This window comes from Lagenorhynchus albirostris, chromosome 8 (genome assembly GCF_949774975.1).
Source record: "Lagenorhynchus albirostris chromosome 8, mLagAlb1.1, whole genome shotgun sequence".
In the NCBI taxonomy this organism is placed as follows: domain Eukaryota; kingdom Metazoa; phylum Chordata; class Mammalia; order Artiodactyla; family Delphinidae; genus Lagenorhynchus; species Lagenorhynchus albirostris.
The window spans coordinates 41,072,193-41,091,298 of record NC_083102.1 but is presented as its reverse complement, the minus strand read 5'-3'; the positions used below and the strand labels follow the sequence as shown (position 1 = coordinate 41,091,298).

The following is a 19,106-nucleotide window of genomic DNA, read 5'->3' as shown; positions in this document are numbered from 1 at the left end:
TGAGACACCCTCTTTCCTCTCTGAGAGGGCATCTGGAGGTTCCACTTCTTGGTAATGCCAGAGTAGCTTGTATCAGACTAACCTTTCCTCAAATAACAATTATAAACTCTCGGTAAAGTGCAAATGACTATTTGAAGGCACTTAAGAGAAACCAAAAACTGGAGAGATGTCAACCCTCAAAAGAAGGAACTAGCACTGGGTGAGTTCCACATCTATATGGCTTTTCCCCTGACAGCATTCCCCAGTCTGTGTGGGCAGCTAGAGCTCAGGCAGGTTTGGGGGATGTCATGAATCTTCTCTCTCTTTTTTTCTTGGTTAGTCTATCTAAAGGTTTCTCACATTTGTGCTGAGCTTTTCAAAGAACTTTCAGTTTCATTGATTTTTCTCTATTGTTTTTTATTCCCTATTTCATTCACTTCTGCTCTAATCTTTATTGTTTCTTTCCTTCTCCTTGGTTTTTGGGTTGTTTGGGGTCTCCTTGCTTTTTCCAGTGTCTTAAACTGGCAGCTTAGGTTATTGATTTGAGATCTTTCTTCTTTATTAGGAATCTACAGCTATAAATTTCTCTCTAAGCATTGCTTTTGATGGCTCCCATAAGTTTTGGTATGTTGCATCTTCATTTTCATTCATCTCACAGTTTTTGTTTTAGATTTCCCTTGTGATTTCTTCTTTGACCCATTGTTTATTTGCAAGTGTGTTGTTTAATTTCCATTTATTTATGAATTTCCCACCAATTTTTTTTGTTGTTGATTTCTAATTTCATTCCATTACATTGTCATCAGAGAAGATACTTTACTTGACTTCAGTCCTTTAAATGTATTTAGGCTTATTTTGTGGTCTACCGTGTGGTCTATTCTGGAGACTATTTCATGTGACTTGAGAAGAATGTGTGTTTTGCTGTTGTTGGGATGAGTGTCTTGTGAATGTCTGTAGATCTGTTTGGCTTATGTGGTTGTTTAAGTCTTTCAGTTCCTGTTGATCAGTTTAGTTCTATCCATTATTGAAAGTGGGGTATTGAAGTCTCCAGCTATTGTTGAATTGTCTGTTCCTTCCTTCAATTCTGACAGTTGTTGTTTTATGTATTTTGGGGCTCTGTTATTAGGTGCATATATATTTATTCTTGGCTGTGTTGGGTCTTCGTTGCTGCGCGTGGGCTTTCTATAGTCGCAGCGCATGGGGGCTGCTTTTCATTGTGGTGCGCATGCTTCTCATTGCGGTGGCTTCTCTTGTTGCGGAGCAGAGGCTCTAGGCACGTGGGCTTCAGTAGTTGTGGCTCGCAGGCTCTAGGGCGCAGGCTCAGCAGTTGCTCCTAGACATGTGGGATCTTCCCTGACCAGGGATCGAACCGGTGACCCCTGCATTGGCAGGTGGATTCTTAACCACTGCGCCATCAGGGAAGTCCCTAGGTGCATATATATTTATAATGGTTGTGTCTTTCTGATTGATTGACCCTTTTATTATTATAAAATCTCTTGTCATCTCTAGTAACAGTTTTTGTTTTGAAGACTATTTTTGTGATAGTAGTATAGCCATTCCAGCTTCCTTATGATTGCTGTTTGTATGATGTAACTTTTTCAGTCTTCTTACTTTCAACTTACATGTATCTTTGAATCTTAAATTTATCTCCTCTACCCAGCCTGTAGTTGGATATTGTTTTTTACTCAGCTTGACAGTCTCTGCCTTTTCATTGGGTTGTTTAATCCATTCACATTTAATGTTATTATTGATATAGTTGAGTTTACATCTGCCATTTTACTTTTTGTTTTCTATGCCTTATGTCTGTTTTGTTCCTCCTTTTCTCTTTCACTGCTTTCTTTTACACTAAGTGAATATTTTCTGAAGTAGCATTTTAATTTCCTTAATGATATTTTTTGCTATGCTTTTTGAGTTATATTCTTAGTGGTTGCTCCAGAGTTTACCATGTACATCTTAATTTATCAGATTTATACTAACTTAATTCCAATGAGATGTAGAAACATTACTCCTATGTAGCTCTATTCCCTCTTCCCCCTTTTTGTGCTATTGTTACACATATTACATCTAACTATGCTACAGACCCAGCTATATATTCTTATGATCATTACTTTATATACTTTTATGTCTTTTAAAGAAGATGAGAGAAGGGAGGAGAACAAGTATATTTTAGAGAGTTAACTACATTTACCTTCTTAGTTACCATTTCTGAGTTTCTTCATATGTTCCTGTGGATTCCAGTTACCATTTGGCATCATTTTCTTATTTTAGCTCATCTTTACTCCTACCCAGCTCCTTTGTGGTGGTTAGCTATATTATATTTCTATATGTTATAGACCCAACAATACAACTGTATACATGTATTAATATTCACACAATATGAATAAAGGAGAAGAAATATGTATTCATACTGTCTTTTATAATTATATAATTACCTTTACTGGTTCTTCTCATTTTTTTCATGAGGATTTGAGTTGGTCTGGGGTCACTTGCTTTCAGCCTGAAGAACTTTCTTTGGTATTTCTTATAAGGAAGATCTGCTAGGAACAAATTCTCCCTTTTTTTTGTCTGGGAATGTATTTCATCTTCATTTTTGAAAGATTGTTTTTCTGGATATGATTCTTCATTGACACTACTTTGAATATGTCATTCTACTGCCTTCTGGCCTTCATTGTTTCAGATGAAAATTTAGCTGCTAATCTTATTAGAAACAAGTGAATTTTGAAAGCTGACTATATTCCTAGACACCACATTTACTGAAGGGGTATTTTATTTGGGGGGTTTCTGAAAAGTGGCTCTTACTCAGTGTCCCAAAGCTGGTTCAAATTTAGTGACACAATTTCATTTGTTTGAGGAGAGTTCTAAGGCATTATCTACATAAAGTCCAACAAAACATTTCACTTGGTTTTGGCAAAGAGAAAAATGAAAAGTAGACAGCATTTTGATATTCTAGTAAGACCAAAGACTTTGTACTAAGAAATATCTGAGTTTAATTCTCAAATTATAGGTTATGAAATCAATTGAGTAAATTACAACCATCATTTGTTTCATTGTATATGTATATGGCTGGATTGATGGATGGATGAGTGGCTGGCTGGCTGGATGAATGGATAGGTGGATGGGTGGATAGATGGATACAGACATACCTACACAGTTGGCAGGCAGACACATGGATAGAATATACCAGATTGACATATAAAAATTTATTTATTGCTGTGAGTCATGGTCAGAAATGCTTGAAAACTGCCATTCTAGACCATTTCTTGGCTTGAAAGAGGGGAAGACGGCATGCTCTGGGATTTTTTTCCAGCACTGGAAAGGCTCTGCTTACCTTTGGGTATATCCTAAGCACTTTTCCCTCCTGCCTTGTTAGTCTCTTAACTCTTTTTTGCTTTTGAACAGTAAGAAAATATGCCCAACTCATTGCATTACCCCCAAAATTGTTCCATGTAGCCGTCACCTTATACAAACACTCACACAGCCATGATGACAGGAGTTATATGCAATTTCCTGTCTTATTTGGTCCACCCTAAAATGCTTCTCTTACCAGGAAATGCTAACAATGAGTTGGTACAGAGAGAACTTTCAATTCACTGTTTTAGAGAATTCTGAGAGTTTTTGTGAATGATTCATTCACTCATTTCTTGAGAGCATGACTTTGTATTTAGCAAAATTCAAGCTTCTTTATAATTTTAAATGAAACGGAAGGGCTGGTAGGTGAAACTATTTGGCTCAGTTGCTAAAAACATTTATGCTGGATGTTCTCATTAGGTAAAATTATCCTGATTGAGTTGGTCATTAAGGCTTGCTTTGCCAGAACTAATTCAGTGGAGAGATCCATCAGATTGCTAACCACCTACTTAGAATGAGTAATTCCTACAGCTGATAAAGTATTTTTTGTTAACCTTTGGGAGGCACTGAAATGGTGAGTTTGGGCCTTAACAAGACTCCCAACCTCTGGGAAAGCATCCAACCCTCTTTTAGAGATTTTGATCTATCTTTGCAGAAATTCAGAACCGTATACTGACATCCCTTATGAGCATAATCCAGGACCCCTTTCTAGATCCTAGACTTGGTTTCCCCACCGCACTCTGTACTGCCGCCCCATTCCTTCTCTTGCCCTGTCTGTCCCCCCTAACCCTTGTCCACGAAATGCAGGCTTACTTTCACATGCAGAGTTAATTAGGTTGGAAGAAGCCAGCCAGGGAAAACAAAGCAGCTCTCCATATATGAGTTACTGTAAAATTACCTGCCCTCCTAGTTAGCAGTTAGTGGCTTCCTACACAAGTGGCCAGTCCAGAGATTTCATGGCTCTGTAGAATCACTGTTGTGTCACAGAGCATCTTCCTGTTGTGTCCAGCTCTAGGGATCCAGAGGGATGAGAAGTACCCAGGACTAAAACAAGATCCCCGGCATTAACAAGCCAAAGGGCTGCACCTGGAAGGGAAGATGACAAGTTCTGGGTTTTTGCCTGAATTCCCAACATTTGCACCAGCTCCAAGGTTGAGTGGGGACGGGGGCATTAGAGCCTTTTCCCCCTTGATTATGAAATCATGAGACTATAGTTTTGCGTTATTGCTAATCTTCTCTGTCAGGCATGCTTTGTCTCCCTCCCTGTCTCCATCTGGCTGAAACCTCTACTTAGAAAATAAATTGCCACGTATCGATTGTTCATTTTGTTTCTCATCACCCAGACGTCCTTGTTATGCACTTAGCTTGCTTGGCTGTGTTTGTGAACAAGAGGGGAAGAAGTACTAAGTATTTCTAGCCTTCATGTTAGGATGTGGGAGGGACTTTTTTAATGTTGTTTTTGGTGCTTAATTTATTTAGTAACAACACTGAATCACCTTTTATTTATGAAAAACAATAAAGCGTGTGTGTGTGCTTATACATCTTCTTCATGGACAAAGTTCAAGCCAATTAATTGGTGTTTATACTAAGACTTTCTAGAAAAGTGAAATGTCTAGAAAATGTGGAAGCAGAGAGAAAAGTTAAAACATATAAAATTACTACTTGGTCTCTGTAATTTTCGTTTCAATCCTTCCTTTGTATGGTTACCAGAGTAACCCTCCTAAAATGCAGGTTTGATCCTATTACTGCCCTCCTTGTAGTTGCCTCAGCCGGAAGCTGCGTGCTATAATGGGAACACGGACATGGATTTGGGTCCTGGCTCAGCCATTTGCTCTATGGGTGATCTTATCCCCTCCAGCCCTACATCTCTCATTTCTTGAGCAAGGAGAATGCCTCTCTCACAGAGCCGTAGTGTGGGTCACATCACACAGCATGTGTAAAGAGCCAGCAGTGGTACTTGGCTCATGGCAAGCGTTCTAGTAAAGAGGACACCGGGGTTACAACCCATGAATATGGAGTCATCCTTGTGCCTGCAGGACACTGTCATGACGTCCATGTGGCCCCGTCTGCTTGCAACTTGATCTTTGTGTCACTCCTCTCTGTCCTGTTTGCTTTCACTCCACCCACTCCCAGTAATTTGGAAGGAGCCTGAAAAGCCTGTGAAACTAACATCAGACGGTTTGGCTATTTTTACTTGCCTCTGGCCAAAAATGTGATGGGAAGGGAGGTTGACTGGAAGATAGTTCGGGGATTTGGCTTTCCATTCTTCCCATTTGCACAAAAAAATTGAGAACCAAGGGGTCTCAGGACATTCTCCAAAATGAGGATGCTATTTTCATGAACTACCACCTACAGTTCCTGCTGCCATAAAGTGTCTGGGAGTGAAAAATTGCAGGTCTTTCTATCCCTGGCTGCCCACATAGAAAAGAACAATCAAATCTATGTGGTTTGCCCTGAAATAAAATAGGAAATATGCAGGCTTTAGAGACTAGGATTTGGCATAATGCAAGTCAAAATTAAGTCATGAATCCGTAATACTTTCACCCACAGCTTTGAAGTCTTTATGATTATTGCTGCTGAGGACGACAGGCTGCATAAACACCATTTAGAATATAGCTGGAGGCTGGAGTTTTATAAGAAAAATGGCAACCAGAGCAATTTCCCTGAATGGTCCATAAGTACTAATCCTGTTTAATGTGGCAGTTCCTAAATAACTCTGCATTCTTCACAGAAACACGTATGGGCAGTGCTGGAGCCTTGCCGTCTAGAGTGAGTCTAAGAGTGAACTAGTCTGCAGTGTTTACGGATCGAGAAAATATCTCTCTGGGGTTTTAAAAAAATATGTGGGTGTTCGTGTGGGAGGGTTAGGGTTGGGGAGCTGATGTAAACTGCTGGCTTTGTTCTGCTCCTCCGTTATTTCCTTCGGATTTAAGTACCTACATAATCGTTTCCCACCCTTTTGTGTCGGCTTTCTCTCTCCCTGTCCCTACGCTTTCTGTTGCTCACGGGTAAAAATGCTCTTAGTAATCAGTTGTACTGTGGGATGGTTTGTTGGGGGTTAGAGACCGTCTTTCCTCCATCTATACCCGTCTTACTCATTCTCTGAGCTTGTTTACCTGAAAAAGTCAAAGGGGGAAGAGGACTCTAGAAAAGGGAGAACTGCGGTTGGCTAAATCAACATGGTTTGTCTTAGGCAATGTTCTCATCATCTTGGGGCAGATGCCTTTTTCCTTTACACGTAAAATGTTGTAGCATGTATGGTTGACATTTCCTGTCGAGTTTTTGGTTCAGCGTGTCAGTAGGAAGTACCAAATGAAACTCTGTGTCCTCCACCTTTATCGTTGGCGTGTTTCTCCAGCGAGGTAAAAGCATTAGCATCTATGGAATGGCATGTTTGGTGCAAGCCATGGTATGGCCATCCCAGCGTTTCTGCTCTAACTTGTGGGACTTCACTCTGCCTGCAGCTCTCCTACGCTCTTCTAAAATAGCCACAAAGTCCTCCAAAACGCTTTGCTATTTTCAGACCTGCTCTCACTTAGAATAATTAGTTTCCAGCATTACTCACAAGTTTAGTGTCTAATTTGGGCAAGGGGTTTATTTTATTTGCCCTAAAACTGTCTTTTTTAAGCTTCAGAGAGCCTATATTCCAAGAATTACCGGCCTCTGCATGTCTCTCCCAGGTGCATTATATAACCACGTGGAGAGAAGGCTGGAATAACCCTGTCTAGAGGCGGCCTCCCCAGGGCTGTGGCCCTGCTTCCCTGTTCCCCACCTGATCTAGGGCTCCCTGAGGGACAGCCCGACTTCACAGCTGTACCTAGAATAGGATGTGGTATTTGTTGAATGAAAGAGTGGTTTCTCTGCTCTATTTTAAACATCTAGTCCATTGCCCAAGTCGCTTTTTAAATTATTGACATAAAATTCCATACCATAAAATTAATCATTTTTAGAGGCCACTTGAAAGTGAAAACTTCAGTGGCATTTAGTAGCTTCACAGTGTTGTGCACCTGTCACCTCTGTGTAAGTCCAAGACATTTTCATCATCCGTAAAGGAGAGCCGGCACCTGTTGAGCGGTCCCTCCACATCCCTCCCTCCCCCTGGCACCTGGCGACCGCCTGTCTGCTTTGTGTCTCTGGATTTGCCTCTTCTGGACATTTCATGTGAATGGAATCATACAATTTGTGGCCTTCTGTATCTGTTTTTCTTCATTCAGTATAATGTTTTCGAGGTTCGTCCATGAGGCAGCAGGTATTAGTTCCTCATTTGGGGGGGTTCGTTCAGGACTGTTCCAGTGTATGGATACAGCACGTTTTGTTTATCTGTTCATCAGGTGATGGACATTTGAGTTGCTTCTGTCTTCTGGCTCTTGTGAATAGTGCTGCTATGAACATTCACTTAGCAGCGTTTGTTTTCAATTCTTTTGATCCAGGTTGTGCTTATTTCCCAGTTATCTCTCAGATCTGTCTACTGCTCTCCTGTCAGTCAGGCCACCCTTATCACTTACTGCACTACTTAACTGGTCTGGCCTTTCTCCATCCTAACTCTACACTGCAACCCTATAGCCTTTTCAAAATGCAGATCTGTTGTTCATGCCCTTCATTGATTTTAGAGTTGCTCAGAGGGTAAACTCCTTTCAGGCCCACAGGGCTGCATGACCTGGTCCCTAACCCTTCCTTTAAGCTCATCGCACCATTCAGCCCCTCACCATCTGAGCTGCACCACACTGACCTTCTGTCCGACAAACTCTCCAGGCTCTGCCCCATCACAGGCCCTTTGCACATGCTACCCCTGTTGCCTGGAACGCTCCCCTCTCCTCTTTGCCTAATTAACACCTTCTCATCCTGGAGTTCTCAGTGCAAGCCTTACCTCTTCAGAGAAGCCTTCCCTGACTAAGTCAGACTCACCCCCACCGCCACTGCCACCATCATGGGTGCCCACAGGCTCCTAACCGCTCCTTTGCAGCACAAGTTCAGCCGCATGTTTGGATGATTATTTGATTCATAACTGCGCCTGCAGAGACAGAAGGCAGCTGTCCTCAGATCATGGGTTCTGGGGCCAGACTGCCTGGGTTCAAATGCTGGCTCTGTCCTTACTGCCTGTGTGATCTTAGGCAAGTTAATTCACCTCTCTGTGCCTCTGTTTTCACATCCACCAAGTGAGGATCCTAATAACATAACACCTACCTTAGAAGGCTGTTGTGAGAATGAAATAAACTCATGTGTGTTAAGTACCTGGCACTAAAATGACCTCAATAAAAGTATAATTACTGTAACTTTTTAAAAACATAAATAACTGTGCCTATGTTGGCACCCCTACACCCCTCATCCCCAGACTATAAGCTCAGGGGGGCAGGGAACCATGTCTCTTTTGCTGGCGTTAGAGCGCCAGAGCCTAGCCCAGGATACCGACATGGTTAGTGCTTGTTACATTTTTATTGAATGATTGGATGAATCCATTCTCGTGCTCGCCAGAGAAGAATATTAACACTACCGTGTTCCATCTCTCCGTCCACATCTGAGTTTTAAGGGGCTCTGCCTTCCAGCATGCAGTGTGGTGGCACTCGGCTGCAACCCCTACTCCTGCCCACATCCCCAGCTGCTGCGTTTGGGGAACTGTGCTGCCGCGTGTGGAGAGTCGAAGACGGGGATCCTGTGTCCTTGGCCCTATGCTGAGGGGGGGCCCAGTCTCTATGACAACCACAGGAACACGGAGGAGGCTTGCTGTGCACCAGGCCGTGTGCACCCCGCCTTACAAATATCCAACTCATGAGGCGGGAATGATTGCTATCCCCTGTTACAGCCGAGGAGAGGGAAGGCATGAACAGGGGAGCCATTTGGCCAAAGTCAAAACTCTTGGTAAGTGGCAGAGCCAAAGTTTGGATCCTGGGAGCTTTTCTCATGAGTCTGCGCTCTTCACCTCCCCGTTAACTAATGAACATGACCGGCTTAAGCTCTGAGAACGCGGGAAGGACTCCTGCACTGAAGGAGTGGAGGCCCCTGTCCCGAGTCTGGACAGCTTTGTTTAAGGCCCCAGAGCAAACAGTGGACATTCCCACTGAGTTCCAGCTTCCCCCGGCCCTTCGCACCTGACGGTCCTAGCAGATACAGGTTGACATCAGGACAGATTCTCTAAAGAGACTTTAAAAACAAACCTAGAGGGGAAAAAATAAAAGTGAGAATTGTTTATCTGCAGATGAAAGAAACTAAACTATTTACGAAGACTCCCACCTCTTTTGTCAGTCGGAGATCTAAAAAAAGAGTGTTAACTTCCTTTTTGATGGTACATTTCAGGCGCTTAATGTCTGTGGTCGTTCACTCTTTAGGCCCCTGTGCTGCCACCTGTTTATCACAAGTATGTATATTGAAAAAAAAAAAAACCTCTTGATTTACGTTCAGAAACAAAAACATTACGACTTTAACTTAGGATCTTTTTTTAAACATGTGGATGAAACCATTGTGAGCACATAGGATAGAGTGGTGAGGTTTTATTGTTACCATAGTAGGTGATTTTAGGATGTTTATATTGAAATGAGATGAGCCCCCAAACAGCAGAAATTCCTCCCAGCCAACGAAACATCCACCACCAGGGGGATAGCACATTGTGTCCATATGATAGCATGTTAGATGGTGCATGAAGTGAGTTTGGAAGAGTTTGTAATAATGTGGCACAATTATAACAAAACTGTGTGTCTTTATGAATAAACAGATATACATATATTAATAAAATGCATAGGAAACATCCTAGAAGGGAATCTACCAAAAATGTTAGCAGTGGTTGTCTTTGCACAATGATATTCTACTTAAATTTTTCTTTGTTTCTTTACTTTACAAATTGTCCTATAATGAGCTTGTGTTTACTGATACCAGAACATAAACCTCAATTTAAAGAGAAGGAGAGGGGACTTCCCTGGTGGTGCAGTGGTTAAGAATCTGCCTGCCAATGCAAGGGACACAGGTTCGAGCCCTGGTCCGGGAAGATCCCACATGCCACGGAGCAACTAAGCCCGTGCGCCACAGCTACTGAGCCTGCGCTCTGGAGCCCACGAGCCACAACTACTGAGCCCGCGTTCCTAGAGCCCGTGCTCCACAACAAAGAGTAGCCACCACAATGAGAGGCCCACACACCGCAACAAAGAGTAGCCACCCCTCGCTGCAACTAGAGAAAGCCTGTGCACAGCAACAAAGACCCAGCATAGCCAAAACTAAATAAATTTATTTTTAAAAAAATAATTTAAAAAATAATAAAGAGAAGGGGAGGAGCTTCCCTGGTGGTCCAGTAGTTAAGACTCCACCCTCCCAATGCAGGGGGCCTGGGTTTGATCCCTGGTCAGGGAACTAAATCCTGCATGCATGCTGCAATTAAGAGTCTGCATGCGGCCGCATGCTGCAACTAAAGATCCCACATGCCGCAACTAAGACACAACACAGCCTAAAGAAAGAAAGAAAGAAAGAAAGAAAGGGAAGGGGGAAAAAAACCCCAAAATTACTAGCACAGTCTTAACTCCCATCTCAGATTAAGAGTCTTAGCATCCAAAGAGAAGAACCTTTGGAAATGTCCCTGAAGAGCAGAAACAAGGAATGATGAGGACGGTGACAAGGACGGTGGCAGCATAGGAGTGTGGAATCCCCACAGGAGGGTCCCAGGCCCCCCGCATGCCTCTCCCTTCCCGTCCTAGCCTGGCTTCCATCTCCATGGAACTCCAACTCCCTCTTACTCTCCATTTTATAATTGCCCTTGCAAAAAGAATCTGATTGCCCTTGTGAAGTCCCCTCCACCCCCCACGCTTATGTTTAACCATCTTGTTCAGGAAACATGTGCTGAGTAACTCCTGGGAGCACGGAAGAGAAGCTACCAGGACCAGCAGCTGCTCCGCTGACGGGGGGCATGTGGGTGTTACTTCCCTTGACTCTGAAAAAGCAGCTGATGATTAGCTGGTTGTGGAGGCTGAGGGAATGTCTCCTTGGTTGCTTTGTATCTTCCTCAGCATGATAAGAATGTTTAAACAAGGATGAACAGTCCTGCAGTATCCTCTCGGGTCCCTATGGAGGAGTGTGCTCATTACAGCTGACCTAGCTGGGGCTCGCGGGCAGAGTGATGAAAGGGCGGTAAGCCCATTGCTTCTCCGGACGGATGGAAAAGCAGGGGTCTGAGCTTTTAGGGCAAGGACTCCCCTATAAAGCTCTAAATGCTTGGCTGTGTGTCCCACCGGTCCCTGGCCCCTACCAGGAGGAAGCCTGTAGTCTGATGTGTTGACCTTCCCGGGAGAGCAGCGTCCTCAGGACCCAGGCAGCCTGGTGCATAGGTGAGGAAACTGACATTAGCAGGGTGGTGGTGGTGCAGCTTTTAGCTCCAGAGGACACACACACACATTGTCACACAGGGCAGTTGGTTTAATTTGTGTTTTCTGAGCCTTCTCTCCTGAGTTAAGTGCGTTGGACCAGTAGAGTTGGCTACCCCAGGTTTAACCCTCCCCGGCCCACTTTCCGGCAGTGGGTGACCTTGCCGTGTTCCCTTTCTGAGCCCTGCTTTCCTCACGTGTCACATGAGAGAATTATTAACTGCCTCACAGGATTGTCATTAGGATCAAATGTGATAATACGTGACAATTGCCCGCTTAATAAATGCTGGCTCCCTTCCCTCGCCCTTCCTCCTGCCTCTGGCTCTCTCTCTTTCACAGGGTTCAGAAGCTAACTTGGCCGGGGGTCATTGGCCACCTGTGTTTTCTTCCTATTGCTGGATTTACCCAAACTTAACCTATTAGAATTGCTACCTATTAAAAGTAAGCTCTTATTTTAGGCACTTCAGCAAGGAGTCTTCAGATGGGGCTTAGGGCATGTTAAGGAAAGCTGAGGCTGGTTTTTGGAAGAGTGGAATCCATTCTCCGCGTTGGGGAGAAAGCCTTTGGAAAGTTAACCCAATGCCCTGTGTGTGGCGCAGTCAGCTTCTTTATGGAGTTCATGTGGCGATTATCACAGAGAAAGAGGGAGAAAGGAGTGTTAATGTTTCTGAGAATCCTGTATTTTCTCTCCCAGTTTTATACTTCTCTCCCCCCACCCTCCTGCCTTTCCCTCTCTCCTCTACCCTCTCCTCCTAGTGTTCTGGAATCATGCTGTGTTGGAACTTGGAAGTAGCCTTGGTCGGGGGGGAGTCATCTCCTCCCATCCCTTCACTTTACAGATGGGGAGATAGAGACCCAAAGAGGTCAAATGCCAGGGGTGCCTGGGGTCCCGAGCTCCTCCAAGCTCCCCTTCTTCCAGCCCCTGAAAGTGGCCCTCTGAGGACACTTCCAAAGCTACAAGGAATCAAGCCCAGTTCTTTCTCTCAATATTAGAAATTGATAGTTTTTCAGTGAGCCCCCAAGGGGCAGAGGAATGGCTTCCCTCTCTCCCTCCATGGACCCCAGGGCCTCTGGGAAAGGCTTTTAGAAGCAGTGCTGCAGCAGTGTTGTGTGAGGGGCTCAAAGCGGCCCTGAAGCCCCAAACACACGGCTCTCTGTCCCACCTTGCACCTGTCTCCCCTCTGGGATACGTTCCTGTGTTTGCATTTGAGCAAAGGTGACTACACCTCATCCTGGCTCTGTGAGAACAATCTCTTTCTCTTCCATACAGATTGGGGGAGAAAGGCGAGTGAAAGACTCTTCACTTTTGCCCTATGTCCATGGTACATTTTGTGTGTGTGCCCTGCTCTGGGGAGAGGTGGACCAGGGCCTTTAAGACGCCTAAGAACCGTTAAGGCACTTAGCGCTTAGTAGGAAAGAGCGAAGTAACTTGAGTGTGTTGCTGCCCCATAGGCAATATGGCCTTACAAAATATCAACATCTTAAAGTCTAAATATGCCCGGAAAACTTTGTAATAAGCTTATTTGTTACAGCCCAAAGGCCAAACATGATTAATACTGCTCCAGGCGTAATTGGGCTTTTGCACTGCCCAGTGTTCTTCTGAGAGTGTGTTGACGTTTTTAGTGCCCCTACCCATTCCTTGGTTTCACTCTCCACGTGATCACTGCCAGGTACCCAGGGATGTGCTGGCTTCTAACGTTGGCTATAACATAGGTGTGGTTGACCGTCCTGGCAAAGATGAGCCCTTGCTTACTATTAACATTTCACAAAATGTTGTCTGTGGTATTTGCTCTGTCGAGTCTTTTGACCTCGCCTGACTTAATACAGGGCTGCTTTCTTTTATGATGGAAGTTTATCTTTTTAAGGCACCTGTGCCTCTCCATCCACCACAATACACCGTGTTTCCAAGAGCTGAGTGCACAGAGGGAATTGGTGGTTGACAAGCGGAAAAGTCACCTCCAGACTCAAAGAGAAGTCACCTCCAGAATCAGGAAAGCAAGCGAAATAGCCAACTCAGGGAAGCAACTTCATCCGGAAATTTGACCCAGAGGATTCCAAGTGAAAACATACCCTCCCTACCCCCCAACTCCCCCCACCGTCCAGGAAGCGGGATAAGGGTAGCCCTTTGGAGTTTGCTTTGGAAACGCCTGCCCGTACTCTGACATTCTGTCTCCAGCTGACTGTGCAGTCAGCACTAAGCAGGATGTCTTTATAACCAGCACACAGAGCCTCAGGTTTCCTTTCACCTTAACTGGATGCGGAAGATGAAGGGACCGCTGAGCTTGACAGGCCGCTGAGTGAGGTTGGAACACCTTTCCTATTGTTATTTTCCAATCAGGACCAGATGAACTAAGGAGTATTCATTTCAGGAAGGCGAAAGGGTAGAAGGGAGAAACAAAGTCCAAAGGTCCACAAGCAAAAATCAGTTGTGTCAAGCCTTGGAACCTTTTGTCACTGCAGAGATGAACAGAGTCCAGTGATCCAGGCAGACCCGACGTGCATCACATTCTAAGTGTAGCCAAAGGAATCTTGACTTTTAGGACCTGACGTTCCTGAATGCCGGTGCCTTGGACAACTTGGAGATTGGAGTTTAAATGTCTGTCTTGAGGAGCCTTATTGCCAAGGTGAAGGGTGGGGTGGATTTGGCCTTGACGATCAAGTTCTGCCATCTGACCAGCAGGTTGTGGGACAGGTGCTAAAGGATGGTGACATCACCCCTACTTGATCTGAAGCTCAAGAAACAAGTCCAGCCCATGGGGGTTCTTGTAACTTATCCTGGGAGAGAGAAGCCATAAGGTGGGATTCCCCCAGAGACACGCCTTTGATTCATTCATTCAGTAAATACCTGTTGCACGCTTTTTGCCGTACGGTGGCCAGGCTCCCTCTATGTGTTATCCTACGGGGTGATCTGCAAAGGGCCTCGGTCAGATGCTTCCACTGGGCAGGGTGGGAGAGCTGAAGTGGTATTTATTTGTTTTGAACAGTAAAAGCTGTCTTTCCCGACCACAGGTGTTAAAAATGCGAAGGCCGAGTTCTAAAGCAACAGTTGTCTAAGCTTCTAAAACTTTGGTTTAAAATTGCTTGGGGGGGGCTTCCCTGGTGGCGCAGTGGTTGAGAGTCCACCTGCCGATGCAGGGGACATGGGTTCGTGCCTCGGTCTGGGAGGATCCCACATGCCGCGGAGCGGCTGGGCCCGTGAGCCATGGCCGCTGAGTCTGCGCATCCGGAGCCTGTGCTCCGCAACGGGAGAGGCCACAACAGTGAGAGGCCCGCGTACCGCAAAAAAAAAAAAAAAATTGTTTGGGGAACTTGTCAGAAGTGCATACCTTGGCTCTAACCTCAGAGATACTGATTCAGTAAGGTGGGCAAATCTGCGGTTGAAAATAAGAGGCGGAGTAGTTCTGACGGAGGCAGACAATGGGGCTTTAGAAACACCGGTGGCAGGTAGGAGGACTCCTGTTGGGGCTGCATAGATCACGGTTACCTGGGAGGCTTTTTTCCAGTCACACTCACCTTCCCCCTCCATTTCCACCCTTTCTGCCCTGGTGAGCCACTTTTCCTTACGAGTATCATTTCTCCCTTCTGGTATGCGGGCGAGGCATAAAAGTTGAGAACCAGCCGTTCTTAACAAAAACAAAACCAAAAATCAGCTTAAGGCAGGGTTCAGGTTGAGGGCTCTCAGAGGATGCTTTTGTTTTCCTTTGAAATTTTTGGGAGATGGGATCTAAGGATTGGTAAAGGCCGGTTGGCCACACCCCTTGCAGCCTGCCCGGCCCCGCCTGTTCACCTGTTCTGGCCAGGAGGTGGCAGGTCAGAAGACAGACCTCAGTTCACACACACACACACACACACACACACACACACACCCCACCCCACCCCCCCACCCCCGGCAACCTCTGTCAGCTGTGCAATCTTGAATGTAAACTCACTTACGTTTGCGCGTAATCTTTCTGGGTTGCACCTCACTCCCGAATAACTGGTAGGATGTGGACTGTCGGTGGCGGGGGGGATAATAGGGGTGGTGTGTACAGAAGAGGAGGCGCTCTGCAGCAGGGTGCTCAGAGCTTGCCGAGCTTGTGAATCACCGTGGGATCCTGTGAAAGTGCAGATTCCGATGCGCTAGATGTGAGATGGGCCTGAGAGCTTGCATTTCTAACAGACTCCCAGGTGATGTTCATGCTACTGGTCCACGGACCACTCTCTGAGTAGCAAGAATTTAAAGGTGCCCCCCTCCTCAGGCTTGCTGCAAGCTGTTAGCGCAGACAGTCAGCTAAGTTAACGAGCTGGCAGTACTTTTTTCAGTCCTAGAAATAGAAGAAAATACCTACCCCTTACCTAATGCTGATCATGAAGATTGGAGCGTAGAATGCTTTCAGCCGTAAACACTGTTCTGCCTGGTCCCTTATATTATTTCTCATCCCTAATAACATAATAAATACTGAAGAAGAGGGTAGAGGGAGGAGTCATCTATTCTGTGGGCCAAGGGACTTCAGAGGTACAAAGTACAGGCGGCCCTTAGGGTTCAGGAATCATGGTTCCTTGTCTCCCAGAGTTTACCTGTGACGGAAAGGCTTTTAAATATAAAACAAAGAAAGAGGAGAGTGTCTTTCCTTCATTTAATAACACCAACTTTAAACTTGAGTCAGAGTCGCCTGGAGGGGCTGTTAAAATGCAGATTGCCAGGCCCCACCCAGAGACTCTAATCCAGTAGCATTTTAGGTTCCCAGGGGATACTGATGATCACACTTGGGCTAATTGGCACATCTTTGAGAGCGGTGTGCATGGAAAGCAGTGCCAGCCTGTGCCACCTCCTCACCGTTCGGACCCCTCCCTTCAAAGTGGCATTGCCAGCAGCGGGAATGTTTAAGCTGGGCTGGCGTTTGGGGCGTGAATGGGAGATTCACCTGTCTTCAGGTGTCTGAAGGTCCTGTGAGGGTCAGGAGAGATGAGCTTTCTGGCTGCCTGCAGATCACTCTTCCCAGCACAGCCTGACCCCAGAAGCCCGGGCTCTCCAATGTAGCTGATTGGCTAATCACCTCGGGGGCTTTTTAAAACTAGAGCTTCCCAGGGGGCATCCTCAGAGATTCGAGCGAGCAGCCAGGTTCGGGACCCCCTGCGTGGAGAGCAGTGAGGCGCCAGATGGGCAGTGGAGAGCTGCTCTCCTTTCTAATGATTCTTGGATTCGGCTCTAATGAGCGCTCAGCACGTAAATGATCGCCTGGCAGGAGATCGGACCCTCTGGAAGTGCATTTCCTGCTGGATCCCTAAAATTAGAGTCGATAAATTCCACCAGCATTTTCCCAAGTGCTTCATTTCCTACCCGAGGATGGCTACCAGCCAGGACCATCTGGCCATGGGGATTCATCCGAGGCAAAAGCCCCCCATCGGGAATAACACCGTCCGTGGCAGTGTTGAAAGAGGAATGGATAAAAGTCACTGATGACCAAATCCCAGAGAGAACACTTCCCAGGCAAACTCAAAGTCAGGTTAAAATTGAGGCAATTATTTAAATAATTAGCTTCAAGAAGAAATTCCTCCTTTTGTTTATCATACATGGATTTGAGGACTGTGGTCTTCCTTGGAGTTTCCTGGTTCACCAGCAGAGCGTCACTGGGCGCCATGCTCTGTGTCAGGTGGGTTTTATAAAGGTGACTTGGGGACAGTCCCTGCCCTTAGGGTGTCCACCGCTGGGGAGAGGTAGGCACGTAAACACATAACTGTCAAAGCAGCATGACTCCTAGAACAGTAACCATCTAGAGAAGCCCTCCCAGCAGGCTCCATCCTTGCCTGGTCTCATTTTCTCCATAGCGCTTGTCACTATGGCAATGACTGGCTGAGTACTTGCTTATGCCTCGTCTTCCCTCTTGCAGCATGAGCAATGGGAGAGCAGAGAACAGGCCCTTAGACCCTGGCATCTCTCAGCCATTGGATGTGAGCCTCCCAGGAAGGGCACGAGTGCAGCTGTCTGCAGCTGAGGCATTCCCAGAGGGGGCTGCCAGCTGACGGCTGTGTGCCCACAGCACCACCTAAATCTGGGGCGGATGCTTAGGGAGGCTGTGGCAGCGGCAGCGGTTCTCAGACCTTCGCGGGCATCAGAGGGCTTGTGAGAACACAGGTCGCCGGGCCTCACCCTAGAGTTGCCGATACAGTAGGTCTCGGATGGGGCCAGAGAATTTCTAACAGGTTCCCAGGTAATGCTGTTGTTCCTGGGCCCCAGACAACACTTTGAGAACCACAGGGGTGGTACGTCAGCATAGACGTCACGGGTTACCCAGTGGACGGATGGTAGGTGATCGAATGACAGAGAGGCAGGGAGACCTCTACAAGCTACGCCAGTGACCCAGGTGAGAGAAAATGGGTTCTGAAAACGGGCCACAACAGTGGTGCTGGAGAACAGAAAGAGGACACTCCAGACACACGTGACGCAGGGTGGGGCCTGGTGAGCGCTGGCATGTGGGAGGAGAGGGAAGAGGCAGAGCAGCTGGAAGGATGCAAATGCCAGGAACTGAGATGGGCATGGGGGGGAGGGGAACGGCATGTTCCTTTGGGACCTGCTGGGTGTGTACTTCTATGGAAACCTTCAGATGAGAATGTTAAAAAGGAAGTTGAAATACAATGCAAAACTCGAGAGAGGAATCTGAGCTGCAGGTACGGATTTGGGGGCCTTTGGGATAGAGGTATAAGCTGAAGCTGTGGGGCTGAGTGAGATTAGTCCAGGGCAGTTGATTAAAGAGATAGCAATGGGGCTTCCCTGGTGGCGCAGTTGTTGAGAGTCCGCCTGCCGATGCAGGGGACACGGGTTCGTGCCCCGGTCCGGGAAGATCCCACATGCCGCAGAGCGGCTGCGTCCGTGAGCCATGGCCGCTGAGCCTGCGTGTCCGGAGTCTGTGCTCCGCAACGGGAGAGGCCACAACAGTGAGAGGCCCGCGTACCGAAAAAAAAAAAAAAAAAAGCAATGATGCCTCCAGAAGGGAGCCAAGAGATTGGCTTGTAGGGCGGGCAGAGAAAGAGATGAGTGGGGTGGTCCAAGGTCCTGAAGCAAAGGGACAGGAGGGTGTCACTGGGAAGGGGCAGTACCAGCTGTCAGAGAATCTCAAATGAGATGAGCCCAAATCTGACAAATTCTGGGGTCGACTCAAAAGAACCAGCCCTAAGAGGTGGGGTTGTGTTTGAGTCATGAGTTAGAGGAACCGGTCCACACACTCTGAAGCCCGTAGTTTTTCAACTCCTCATTTTACTTTGTCTGTGCAATTTTATTTTGCCTTGATGATAAAGTCGCCTTACGGTACTGTACTGGTGGAACACACATAAACAAAAAGAAGCTCACCCTACAAACACACATGGGGCGTAGTTACCATCCACGACAGGAGGGCTTTCTTCTCAGAGGAAAACCAAGGTGAACAATATAGTGGTGCACGGTGAAGGTGGGGGGGGGGGCCAGTT

The 19,106-nt window shown here is 46.3% G+C and overlaps 1 protein-coding gene across 4 annotated transcripts in view; it reads left to right on the top strand.

Moving 5' to 3' along the window:
- The window catches only part of EEPD1 (endonuclease/exonuclease/phosphatase family domain containing 1), a 146,150-nt gene that overhangs the window by 113,345 nt on the left and 13,699 nt on the right, over window positions 1-19,106 (top strand). The gene's annotated exons all lie outside the window — the stretch shown is intronic.